The following is a 13,698-nucleotide window of genomic DNA, read 5'->3' on the forward strand; positions in this document are numbered from 1 at the left end:
GAGCTTATGTAGATGCTAGGGAACCATGCCTTCAGATCTTAGCTACATATGAAAGAGAGGCCCTTCCTCAAAGACACATTAAGAGATAAAAGGCTTACCTGCACAAATAGTAAACACACAGCTGGCCTGATCTGCTTACTCCAGCAATAGGATTGCAAGGGCTTAGAAAGGGAGCACAAACCTCCTCGGGCTCTCTAAGGGCTTGCTAGCACAGGGGCAGCACTTGGTGCAGATGGAGATAGAGTATTTCCAGATCCGAGATGCCCATACAGCACAGCACAGACAGCACCAGAGATGCCAAACCCCACAAATACCAAGTGATCTCATAGCAGGGCAGAGGCTGAAGCATTTCCCAGTCCAAAGCAGCAGACTGCCTTGCAGATATTCAAAGTCAGATGCTCTAGAGACACTGCCCTATTTTGCTCTCTTCCAGCTTTGCTATATAACAGTTCAGATGCAGTCACCTTTGTACCCCAAGGTCTCATTAAAATCAAATGAGGAGCTTCTCAGGCTACCAAGATAGCCCAGAGCCTCTCTACACACTGGTCACATTTTTCTTTCACTCCCTTGCGAAACAAGGGGAAGTCTGGTCTAATACTAAGTAATTAGACTTTCCCCCTTCTATCTAGCCTAGATCCCCAAAGCTTCCCCTGGCAAAGGGAAGGAAGAGCAGATGGTCAGTTCAGATGAGCTTAAAGATAAACGTTATATATTGGTTTCCCCTTTCCTGTAAAGGAAAGGATAGAGATCGGAATGAAAACCAAAAGAAAAAGATCTCAGATTTGGTAACTGATGCTGCATTTAAAAATCACAACACAGGAAAGTGGCCAACTTTGCCACCAAGTGGAAAAAGTGGCAGAAACAAGTAATTTGGCTACAAAAACTCCCTTGGCCTGAAGGGACTGTTTCCAGACTATCGATTTGATCTTGTCAACCACTCCAGACTTGGAAACCAAAGCGTGAAATACTGATTAATTGGCTACCCCAGAGGCAGGAAAAGCTAAATATTGGAAGGGAAAACCAAAACTGGTGGAAGAAAAGAACTGGAAGAGTAAGGGAGAAATTGATAAATCAGGCTAGAATAACCAGTGTATATGTGTACACCTTGGCTGGATGACAGCTGCAGTGACTCACATGATGGAGCATCACACAGCCAACAGCATTGTTTAAAGAGGTCTCCAGAGTGTGAAGCAAGGCTTAACAGGATAAAAATGAACCAAGACAGTTCCTTCAGTCATAACACAGCTGAACTCGAGGGTGAAAAGGTGGGCAAGGAGGGTGGGTTGAGGCACAAATAAGGATTAAGGCAGTGTTGTATCCATATACAGTTTGTGATTTCCAGCCCACTGATCAGAAACAGATCATTCTGCAGCTATTTCCCAGCACAAAGGGTGGAACTGATTATGGAAAGAAGCCATCTTTCCCATGTGTATTGTAAAGGCTGCACTAGTCATAACCATGGAAGACATCACAGCTAACAACCACATTGGCATAATGAGCCAGCTGCTGATTTTCCTCAGCCTGCTGACCACTTTTTCAGGTATCCTGTTTCAAGAGGATTTCCTAGCACAGGGAAGTCTCTTAAGTCATAAGCACAGTCACTGACCTGGCATTGTCATGCAAACAAGCCTTAAAACCTTCTCTACAGCAAGGACTGTAAACCTGCCTGGCTTGGCTTGACGTTTTGAGCACACTACTGTTCACCAAGCTGTTCATCTCTACTAATCCAACTAACCTCTTGCTTTTGAGTCAAAAAGTGAGGCCCTTGAAGCATTTATGCTCTGAAGACTTACAGCAAGTCCAGATTCTGTTCCCACTTTAGTGAAATACCAGAGTTTGCACTAGCCACAAAGTTCTGTCAGCAAAAGGAGAAACCCCGTGATGGTTTTGTTACTTCAAACATGCCTGACATTACACAAGTTACTTGCTCTCCCTCCGCCAGTTTCCTCATTTGTAGGAGAGGGAAAGCATAAAAAGCATTGAGGCCGTAAAATATGGGTAACTCCCTTATAGTTGCATTCAGCAAAAGCTTTCAGAGCAGCCTAGGACTGATTGTTTCCCTGCTTGCAGTATTTACTGTGCAGAGCACTCCTACTTTTAGGATCACAGATACCCTGCGCATCTCATCATACCAACTACAGCACTTGATCTTATTCTGCCTAATCTCTATCAGAATCATGCCAGTTTCCTTTCAAGTCACCCAGACACTGCTCCGAGCCCACAGTCTCTGAAGCACATCATCATGTGTAGCTCAGACAGGCTGCATCACAAAATGCTCTCTGGATGCCAGACTCACCGTGTACAATGTGTCATGCAAACCTTGGTATTCAATGAGTTCATACAATTATATCCTTAACAGTATCATGCAGGCAAAAAAGAGGGTTGTGCTCTTTTGTATTTACGTGACAACATCAGACTTGATCAAGCTGCCGTCACAGCACTCTCCCTTGCACTACACTAGTTGTCATGTGGAGGTTTGTAGAAAGTGCAATCCAAGGTCACAGTTGGGTGCTTTGCATATAGATAATTGTGGCTATAGAAATAAGTGCTCCAAAGAGCTTCAGATGGAATAAGTATACTTCACACATCTCCCTTCCTTTCTAGAACTTATAAATACTCTACCAGCAAATCCTGCGAGCTGAAAGATCATGAATCATTTGGGTTAAAAAAAGAATATTAACCCAACAGTGCTCCCTCGTGGGACTCAAGCCTCAGCCAACTAGGAAGTCATTAGCTAGACTCTGCAGTTTCACCTCAATCATAGCAGTGCATCAGAGCTGCTTCTCAATTCATCTTTCATTTCAACACAGACTATCTGCTCATGTTTGTCCTCTTTCCCTGCGACAGAGTTAAAAGCATAAGAAAGTAATACAGTTCCAGGAATGAGTTTCTCCTGTGGTATCATCACATCACCTAATGTATATATTAGGACCTGCAAGCATGCCAATTCTGTTCTCCCTGACACCCCCTACTACAGATTTTTACATGAGAGCTGTTTAAAATAAATACCTTTTTCATTAAGTAAGAATTGGAATAGAGGAAACATGTGGCTGTACTGCAGTCATCAGGCCTGCCAGCAAGGCATGGTTACTGTAAATGACCTAGTTAGAAATGGAAATGTGAGAGAAAGCTGCAGAAATCTCACACTCAATCAGCACTACAGCCTACACTCACAGAGCCTTTCATTTCATTTCCTTGCCCAGCTGTGCTCTGCCCTACCAAAACCAAAGATCCCTCTGAATACCACAAACGCTTTCAGGTTCTGAGCCACCTGGTTAGTTTAGCATTAGATAAGCAAGACACAGGGGAAGACGCATCTTCCTTTCCTGTACATGCTCTGTTCCACGAGTTATACAATTAACTTGCAAACCAAGCCTGTCAGATCAGGTAAACTGTTCCTTTTTGGATGGGTTCCCTCCTTGCTTAAGGTGGCAAGAGGGCACCAAGGTTCTACAGCTTGCGGGTGTCTGCCCTTTCTGCTGTGTCATGTGTCACAGCGATGAGTGTCACGCTACAGGCTGAGACAACAGCTTGTTCTTTTACATTAGCTTCTCTTAGAAGACATAAGGGCTGAAGATGGTCATAATTAGCATTGCCGATCCCTATTCTTTCCAATGGAGTACACTTAGGAGACAAGAAATGCTACTGATCCATTTGTCTCACAAGGAAACGGCTGTCTGGGATTTGGGCGCACATCGCAGAAAAGCCCAACCCACTACAGCACAAAACATGGCAGCTACAAAGCTAGAACACAGCATGATCATTCTCATCCGTTACTCTTTCCTCATCTGTGAGTAGTGCAAGTTGTTCTACTGCTGGATCTGAAACACCTCCATCCCCACCCCCAAATTCTTCCTTGTCATCAGCAGGTACAGTCACAAGGCCAGAACATGCCATTTTCCAGCCCTTACAAAAGTCTTTCCATTTTAAGCTATTTTACATCGCCAATTGTCATCATCCTTCTAAAAGCCCAATTCCTTAATGTTCACCTTGCCAAACACCCAAAGGATGAGAGAAGGGTGAAACAGGGATGTAGAAAAATGGAGACATGGGAGAGAAGCACTGGAAATGGAATAAAAGCTGATAACAGAAATGAAACTGGATCAACAGGAACTAGGTAGGCTGCCAAACAGTACAGCTGAAGAGCATAACATGATTCTTATTTTACAGGCAGGAGGCACTACATAGGACACCACACGTTTTGTCAATCTTGTGGTAGTAGAACACTACATTTTTGTTATACAGCATACACCTTCAGTGGCTCAAGAGACCCCACAGCTACACTAATGTAGCACCCCACAGAAGAAGGGCAATATTCACATATCCACAGCACTGCTGTACAAGGCTGACAAGCAACAGGCAAACAATAGCTGTATCATTCTCTGACACGGGGTGACATCAGCAGGCACTGCCACAGGCAACAGGGCTACCATTTTCTTGCACATCAAGCCTTCAAGCTAAATCCCATACCCTGATATAGGAATGACACAGCAAGCAGGTGAAGCTAAAGGGTCCAAAATACGTGATGTCTTAGAAGGAGAAATTGATATAGCTACCACAAGCAAGAGAAGAGATTGACTCTGGAAGAATCAAATCTAAGCAGTCTAGAGGAAAGCAGAAGAAAGGAATAATTATAGTAATAGTCTAAAAGCAGTAACAACTCTAGCTATCAATTAATATGTTCATCTGGTTTCCATTACAACTACAGAGCATCTATTTCTTCTGCAGCTATTACTGCATCCTCTAGGATGATGCTGCTGTCCTCCTTGCCAGAGGCTAAGGGTCAGCACTGCTCAAACTCATTCAACAGTATTTAGCTACTCAGATACCACCAAAAAAATCAACACCAGCATATTCATAAAATGGCAGACCTTATACGACCTGCTTCTTGGCACTCCTGAAGTCTACAATGGAGCAGAGACAAAACCCGCTCAAGCCTCTGTGCCCTATTAGCTTCCAAACCGAACTGTCATTACATCTTTAAAAACACAGATCTTACAGTTAATCTGCCATCCAAGAATATCAGGCTTGATCCTGCCTTTCATGAATAGCTAGACTGTAGACAAAGCCAAGGCTTTCAAGATGAAGGACAGTTTCACACTGTTAATGTGTATATACGAAATGCCATGAAATACACTATGTGTACACCCAGTAAGCTGCTGACTTGATCCAGTTGAGCTTCCATGTTGTTTGATTACCTCTTTTAAGGAGGTAACATTTCAAACTCCAGGACTGACAATGCCTTTAGCTTTGCCCTGCATCTACCTTCCCAATAAACTTGCAAGAGCATGGAAGCACAAGGGAGTTACTGATTTGCATTTCATTACCATCAAAACTTACATGCAACTTCTGAGACCCGAGATCTATTTCTGGAGTAGATTACTAATAAACTTGTGTAGTACCTTTGCATTAAGTAGGTTACAACAGACATGAAGTACATAGGACAAGTGAGCATCGATACGTAGCATCAGGGGAATACAAACACAAGCCACAAGCTCATGGGCATTTTGCGCTGCCATACACAAGAGTCATGCGTATAGAAGCAGCATGATACACTGAAAGAAAAGGCTTATCACAGACACGCCAAACATGTTGTCAAATATACAGCTTTAAAATACTCAACTCCTTTTTGATCAAAACATGCCATAAAAGCTCATGAAGTTATGACTGCATTCTTTGTCAGGTGAGACTATGCTTTGTTTCTTCTCTTCTACAGTTCATAAGTCACTCACGTCATTCGAGAGCAACAGATGCTTTGGAAGTAGAAAGTGACAGCTCTCTACTTAAATTCATCTCTGGTCTAAGCAGCAAGCATAGCATTTTCCAGACAACAGTCTACTACAAATTCTTTGTCTTTTATGAATGGAACCTCCATTGAAGGTTTAGCCAAGCTTACAAGAAGATGATTTCCTGCCAGGTGCAGCTCTTGCTTCATTTTCTACCTGGGGATAACACTCCCCAAGATTCAACATTCTTTCAAGATGCAAAGTAATTGGAATGCGTTTTCTGCCCTTCAGCAGCATGCACAGCCTTGCCATAAATATCCTTCACTCTAGAAACCGCTTACTAGCTATACGTGGTACTGATCACCAATGTCAAAATACACTCCTGCTCAAGTGAAAAAGCAGAATCCTTTTTCCTTTGTGGAATTTAAATGAAAAAGACACTTTAAGCCAACATTAAGGCATGGTGCTTGATGGGGTGTGAGCCTTAGAGCCTGCACATGCCCAAAAAGTTGAGGGACCTCAACATCACACCTCCTTGGCACACACAGAACCTTCAGAGCATCATTAGGTGGTGCCATCTTTGTGCTCTCTCCTAACACTCTTTCGTCCCTAGACAGGGTCTTTGATTTTTGACTTATTAATAAGGCATTGATAAGTGAACAGATGAATTTCAATGATAAACGTTCACAAAAGAAAACCAATGCTATGAAGTATGAAGAGACCAAGTTGCCTCTAGGATAGGCTAAAGATTAAAGTATTTGCTCACTTATTTCCCTGTTAGGGGAGGAAAAAAGAAACAGGAGCTTCAAACCGTAACCTTTTGGTTTACCTGAGCTCCAGTTTTATAGTTTGCAAATAGAATAGAGTTTGCAAAAGGAAAGAAACAAGAACCATTCAGAGCTCATCTAATCCAGATAAAGCAAGATCCAAAGTCACTGTCACTCTTTAATACATGAAAATTCATCTAATTCTGTAGCAAACCTCTTCTTTAACATTTACCCAACTGTTCCAGGCTTCTTATATGGGAAAGGTCAAAAGCAGATGATGGGAACAGCACCTGATCTCTCCATATTGACATCAAATTTTCTTTTTCCCTATTTGCTCCAGTATGTTTTCATGAAATAGGCACGCAGGCACAATGGATCACAGAGCACATGATGCAACCTTTGCTTATTAGATAAATGAAAGACAAGCAGATCAGCTCTGGTCACAACTCTCAGTATTCTTTCATGTCAGTTTACATTACTTGCAATTGCTGCAAGCAGCAGGGCACTAAATGGCTGTGTAAAAGACTAAACAAAAAGGAGGAAATGCTTCCTAGGCCTTAAGTTAAGCTTTCACCTGCTTGTTTTCTTTCAGAGCTTGGCAATACTATGAGAATTCCAGTGGCTTATGAAGTTTGCAGTGTCTGCATTTACTCTACGCTCAACATACAGGGCTAATATTTTAAGCCTTCTTTGCCAACCCGCTCAAAACCAAGATTAACAGTGTCATCTTTTATTTAAGGCCTAATGCCTGCTTGTGAGGAGGATCACTCTTAATAACATGTATGCCCACCTAATCTTATGAGCCAGGAATAATCCATGGGTGGTCAAATCCTCACCTAGCTCAGCCCACACTCCAGCAACTCTGTTCCTTGAGTGTGCTATGTAATGCCTCCCATCATATATTTATGTGTATTTGTATGAGGTACACAATATATTCAGGAGCCTTAAGTTCATTCTAAAAGCACACAGACAGCTAGCTATGAAAAGCGTGGTCACACTGATACCCATTTGTTGCAATAGCTTTTCTGACAACTCAAACCAGAAGGCTAGGTTAACCTGCTGCATTCGGTAGCCTAACTCACATTTAGCATGCTATTTCCAGGGCAAGCACTTAGATGTGTAAGCTAGAAATATGTGTTGAAAGAGCTAAAAGCTCTGTAAAAAAGCCCACAACTAAATTAGAGGGGGGAAGAGCACAAAATCGAGATATGAGAACAGAATGAAAAGCTTGCATTTAAAATTGAAGCAGTATCTGCACGAGTGTTTTGCAATATCCAGGAGGTCCACAAAACACAATGTTATTATGCATACAGCTATATGAATATACCATCCTTCCTGTGTGCAAAGACACATACTTCCTATTCTTCCATGGTATGCACTATTGGAATACTGTGATTCTCAAAAGACCCCTCTCAAAGATATTTTCATCTTGTGAAATGAAACAAGTGAAAAGTAACAGAATTTCTTCTCCCTCCCAAAATATAAGCCCGTCTTTCCCATCACAGCCTTTTCAACAGTCCATGTTAATAGCTTTACTATTGACTTGCAGTAACTTCAGTGCTTCAAATAGAGAGCATAGCTGATCAGACCATGCAAGTCCCCTCATAGCCACCTCCAGGGGGGACAGTCAAACAGTATCCCCAGGACCTGTACTTTTTCATTCCATGCTAAGAGACCACTACCATCATATCTCTGCCTGGCTGCCCACAGACCATCACAACCCAGTGCCTACAGCACTGCCCCCGTCTGCCAGCTGGAATGGGAACAAGAGTAAGGCTGTCTTACCTGGCTCTGCTCGGAGCGGCACTCATTCATCAGCCAGCCAGCACCTCACAGCAGCATGCCCAGGTCAGACGCCACCATGCGAAGAGGGGAAGATCCCATTCCTGAGAGGCGGGATGCAGGCTTGGGAGGCGGGGACCCTTCAGTCAGAGCCAGACACCAGCTCCGGAGGTGCAGGATCAGTCTGAGAGCCGATGAAGGGAATAGAGCTGCTCCGCTCCTCTCCTCCTGTAGCACATCTCTCGCTGCCAAGTGCACACACACTGCCTGCACGGGAGCTGTGCGCCTGGTTAACCCTCTTCTGGCTGTACGGTGGGAAGCAGGAGCTCTCTTAAGGGATTTCCCTTCCCCTGTGCTTTCCAATCCATCCTCTCTTTGAGAAGCCCCTTTTCCACATCAGCTGGGATTTTGCAGTGTAATCTGAGAGATTTAAAGGAGTGACAAGAGGCTGACAAACCAACACCCCCCCCCCCCCAAAATAGAGCTGCAGATGTGAAAGGTACAAACAAAATCCATAATCAGCAGAACCAGGGTCTGCTATGGAAAGAGTGTGCCTAGACTAACCAAATCCCACAGTTTCCAAACACACCGGAATGAGGGTGGAAAGACTCTCACAGTGCAGTGGTCTGAATACTCCCTCCATTTACAGAGGGTTTTAGAGAGGGCGAGAGGTTTCGTGCATCTGTCCCCACCACCTGCAGGAAGACCACAGTTCTTTGGGGGTTTAAGTATTTATTTGCTCCTAGAATGAGAGGCTAATCACAGAATGACGTACAGAAGATACAGCTATAGCGCTAGAGCAGGTTAATGGGTAATCAGGTTTGTTCTAGCATTAAGCCGCTTTTGAGTGGAGCATACCAACCCTCTCTGCCAAAACAAGCTGTGATCCTCTTTCCCTGATTGTTATTTAGCTTTTTTTTTGCACATTGTCTTAATTTGGTGACCACAGACCAGACTTTGCCCTCCTTAAAAACATTCCTTAGGGACTTGGACACCAAGTTTTCATTAACTGCAATCAAGGCAAAATCCATTGTGTAGTCTGAGACTTGGATAGCTAAGCCTACTTTTATCCACCGTTCAGTACAGTACTCAAGAGCTCCAGTTCTGACAGCAACACTAGATCCCATCCTGTTGTTGACAAGACTCAGGGGACAAACTGACTTGTAGTGCAAGGAGTCTTGTAGAGAGCAACCTTAACTAGCATAAAGGAGTACTGCAGCAGGCTGTAGGCAAGGACTAAAGGCTTGTCTACATGCAGCACAGACATCCAGATTATGCTGGGTAGCAGATGCAATCTAAGCAGAGACAGAGCAGCAGGGTGCATTAGCCTGCTCAGCACAGAGTGCTCGACTCATGTATGCAGGAGCAGGCATAAACCAAGTAAAAGCTGACATCTCCCAATCCTTTCAAGCGGAAAGGACAGCCTTCCCCTTACACCCAGTGTGAAAGTGCCCCTTGACAGAGGGTACAACTTACACATTGTTCTGATCCAACACAGAATAGCAGCACTACCCATGCTAAGACGCGCCAACACTGTGATTACTGCTCGAGTTGCTGCCTGTGAACTGCTGCACTGTATATCTATGTTGCTACAAATGTGGCTGTGCTGCTTTTTCTCATTCTCTCCACGTTAAGCAAGAAAATTTGCTCAAATAACTTTTCCCTGTGATTTTGCCTTCTCCTCTTGGGAGCACAGCCAGCGTTTAAGCCCATCACAGCAGAAGGTACTAGTAGTTCTCAAAATACAGCCCCATCCTTTTATTGAGGAAACTGTTTTACCTCACCTCCTTACTACATACAATCAGAACCAGAGGCACTGCTCTCCAGCTAACTGGGTATATGCAAGGAAAACACTGTTCATGTTCTGCAGGCTAACAGCACCGGTCAATGCAAGAGACCACGGAGGCATACTGTGAACTGCACATTGTAATCACTGCCTTGAGTTAGTCTACCCATCCTTGAAGAATGAATTCTGTGTTCAGAAGCCAAAGTTTACCAGGGGTACAGCCAGTATTGAAACAGCCCTTACTGAAATGAGTTTGTATGGTAAGATTACCTTCATGTCTCATTTTGAGTGCTCATCTATAAAAAGCAAGACTGACCCTTCCCTGAAGCCTACTCCTTCATGCATCACCTGATGGCTCAGAAAAGCATCGCTGGAGACAGAGCTGTAAATGCACAGCTTAAAATACCCTTAGGATGACAAAGCCACAGGGATTTCCATAAGATAGTGACTTTTAAAAGTGAAAACATGCAGGAATAGCGCCAAACCCCATGTTTCCTCTACTTACAGTAATTATGCCATTGGACATCTAAATCTGTTCCCTTGGGAAAAGAAGAAATACTTGTACCCCTGCAACCAACTCTACCATTTCACCTCCCACAGGCTCTAATCTGCCTTCTGCAAGCAGGGAGTCAGCACAAAGCCAACCCAGTGCTTTCAAGAATGGAATTTGACCTCCAAGACTTATGTGGACATTGATAAGCTGCACAAGAAAAGCAGTTTTGCAAACAAGAAAGAAAACATTTCCAATTGCCTACCTAGACATGGGATTAAGTCCTGTTACACAACAGGCTCCTATTTATTCCCCTAAATATGAAGGTTTCTGCTAAGATTCAACTCGAGGGTAAAGCCAGTGTTTCATTTTTACCCAGCCTTCAGTTTCTGACACGAAATCATCAGTCAAATGATGCTTTATTACTATACAAATACAGTACTGCTTTTTCCTCTGAGCAGGTACAGACAGCACCTCTCTCTACCCTAGAGAAATAAAGCACAGAGCTAGACTTCACACTTAAATAGTCTTTCCTACTTCTAAAAGGCTGCAGCAGTATCTCTTCAAGGCAGGAATACATCATTGTGTACAAAGAAAGAAGGGACTGGCAGAGATAGGGTTAGAATTTAGGACCAAACCCCTATCCACACGAGAGAACTCTTTCAGTGATCCTATTGCTTCCCTTCTCAGACATCATTAGTTTAGGGCCACATGTTCCTTTCTGTCTCAAACCAAGCAGAGAAAGCAGCTGGAAGCTCAGCACTGCAAGTCCAGCTCCTAAATCACTCACAACTCCAATTGGCTCCATCCAGCGAGGAACTGCTGTGTCTAGCTTTTACTTTTTCAGCTGCCAGTTAGAAAGAAGAGCCAAAAAAGACCTCATTCTTCATCTGAAAGTCCTTAGGGGAGACCTGAAGGAAAGTGAAATCTGGCCCTTCCATTCCAACAGAAAACAGAGCTGTGGAATTTATCCCCCTCCCACCACCCGTAAATTTGAATGCAAACCAGTTACCAGTGAACTGGAGCAGGGAGAAAGGAAAGCAGCCTACTTAAAGACAGGAAATTCAAGAAGAAATTGAGTAGCTTCTGGTGTTGTATAAGGCAGCTGGAGCATGGGATCTGAGTGATTTCATATGATTTAAGAGGTCACTAGCCATCTATCCAGGCCCCTTGGGCATTCTGCAGGATTGCTCCCCACTGGAGATTGATAGAATGTGTAATCCAGTGTTCAGGAGAGCCTAATGGGAAATGACACAACCAAAGACAGATTTGCCTTCTCTATTGGGAAACAACAGTGCACTCAGACACCACTCTAAGGAAGTGTTTAAGCAAAACCTTACCATTTGCTAGTCCACAATAAGTATAAACTCTTAAAACACCCTTACCAGAAAAAACGTTGGCCACCAATCACAAGAATTTCAGTTTTCCAGCTAATAAATACTATACAAAACTTAAAAGGAGTTTGTTCAGGAAATGGCTTCTTTTTCTGGGGTACAGGGCTTCTATCAAAGCAGCAGGACCTGCTCCTTGGCCTGATTTCCTTCCGTATAACCAAATCTAGCTTCAAATGAAGGCATCAATCAAATCAGAAAACAAAAGCTATCTTAGTACCTGTGAGTGCTGAAGCAGAGAAATGAAAGCATATGTAGAACACCAAGAACTTGAAAACACAAATATTCAGTTACTCTGAACCATTTCCGTGAAGAGGTTTTGGTCTAGAGGCTATTTAGAGTAGACCTAGACATTCCTCAAGTTATGGAGGTCAGGCCAGATTGGAAAGATACTTGTAACAGATGCATCTTTTCTTCAGCTGAATACTCTTGGCAGCAATGCTCAGCTGTAGGTGCCGAGTTTCTTCAGTGAACCATTGCATCCTACTCTTAACTGGTGTTTACTTCAGACTACCCACTTAAAACAACAAAAGAGCGCAGCTAAGTAATTGGATGCAAAGAAGGTAGAGTCTCAAAAGCACTACAGCCCTAACAACAGGGGTGGGCAAACAGACCTGGCAGCAAAGAATGTGATAGCTTTGGGCTTCCTTCTCAGGAAATAAACCATTATTTAAGCCTTTCATGCTGTAAAATGAGTATGTATCTTCTATTTGGCAGCATTCTACCAGAACTACACATCAGCAAAACTTCTCCAACATCAGCTGCTGTTGCAATGACACTTTGATAAGGAGAACAAAGATATTAAGGCAATCAAGCCCTTAACAGGATGTCTGGCATGTTCCTTTCTGAAACTGATGCCTAACTTACCCACTTTCAGCCTCTGCTACCATTTGTGAACAGTGAAAAGCCTGAAATGGCATTTAAAAGTTTCATTTAGGTATGGCAATTCCATAAACTTTGGTATGCCTATGAGTAGTCTTAGCTCCCTGGAGTTAAAGGTAAACACCTTTCATCAACATTAACATGCCTCAAAAGGCTTTTCCTAGTTACATCTAGGATGTAACTTTAAGTTACAGATCTTTAAGATCTTTAAGTGAATTGACGCATTGCATCATACATTGCCAAGGAACCTTTTCTCTCTCCCATTTCTTGAGATGCTAGGCTATGTTAGGCTTAGCACTGCATGACATAGCCAGAGCTGTGCAACACCTACAGCAACGAAGAGCTTTCAACTACATCTCAGGGGAAGACCCTGTCTCCCAGAACCAGACAGTTAAGCTACCTGGAGCTATCCAAGCAGATGACAAAGGCCCATTCTCTAATAACACCGCTCTCAAATACATATCACTACATCAGCAGGTTTAGAACTACTATTTCAACTGTAAAAAGGCAAAGATGTACCAAATTGTCCATAAATAGAAGCCTTATGCAAGTTTATACCTGAACTTGGTGCTCAAAGCCTGTTCCTCTTCCAGCTCATTGTGCATTGTGGAGAGCATACATATACCAGCTGCTAACCTTAGGGCAGCGTTAGGAGTTGTGCCCCCTTGGGCTGGAATCCAAGTCATTTCCCAGAGTAACAGGCACAATTAGCAACTTCTGCTTTAAAGGGCAGAAGCCAGGCACAGAATGGAGTCGGGACATCTTCACTGTACTCCTTTTCCTCTCATCCAAGTGGTCATTGCCATCAAGGCCAAGACAAGCATGAAGCTGATAGATTAGAGACAGAGAGGCAGCAGTAAACAAATACCAGAGA

At 43.3% G+C, this 13,698-nt stretch overlaps 1 protein-coding gene across 1 annotated transcript in view; it reads right to left on the reverse strand.

Annotated features, from left to right (window-relative positions):
* The window catches only part of GRAMD1B (GRAM domain containing 1B), a 111,828-nt gene extending 103,527 nt beyond the window's left edge, over positions 1-8,301 (reverse strand). The window contains exon 1 of the mRNA XM_061476030.1: positions 8,279-8,301. The gene's annotated coding sequence lies outside the window, so the exon portion shown is untranslated. The remainder of the gene's footprint in view (positions 1-8,278) is intronic.
* Between the last annotated feature and the right edge of the window lie 5,397 nt (positions 8,302-13,698).

Source organism: Pezoporus flaviventris, unplaced genomic scaffold, assembly GCF_033815535.1.
Source record: "Pezoporus flaviventris isolate CSIRO_AGI_PZ_B2104156 unplaced genomic scaffold, CSIRO_AGI_Pfla_v1 ptg000093l, whole genome shotgun sequence".
Classification (NCBI taxonomy): Eukaryota; Metazoa; Chordata; class Aves; order Psittaciformes; family Psittacidae; genus Pezoporus; species Pezoporus flaviventris.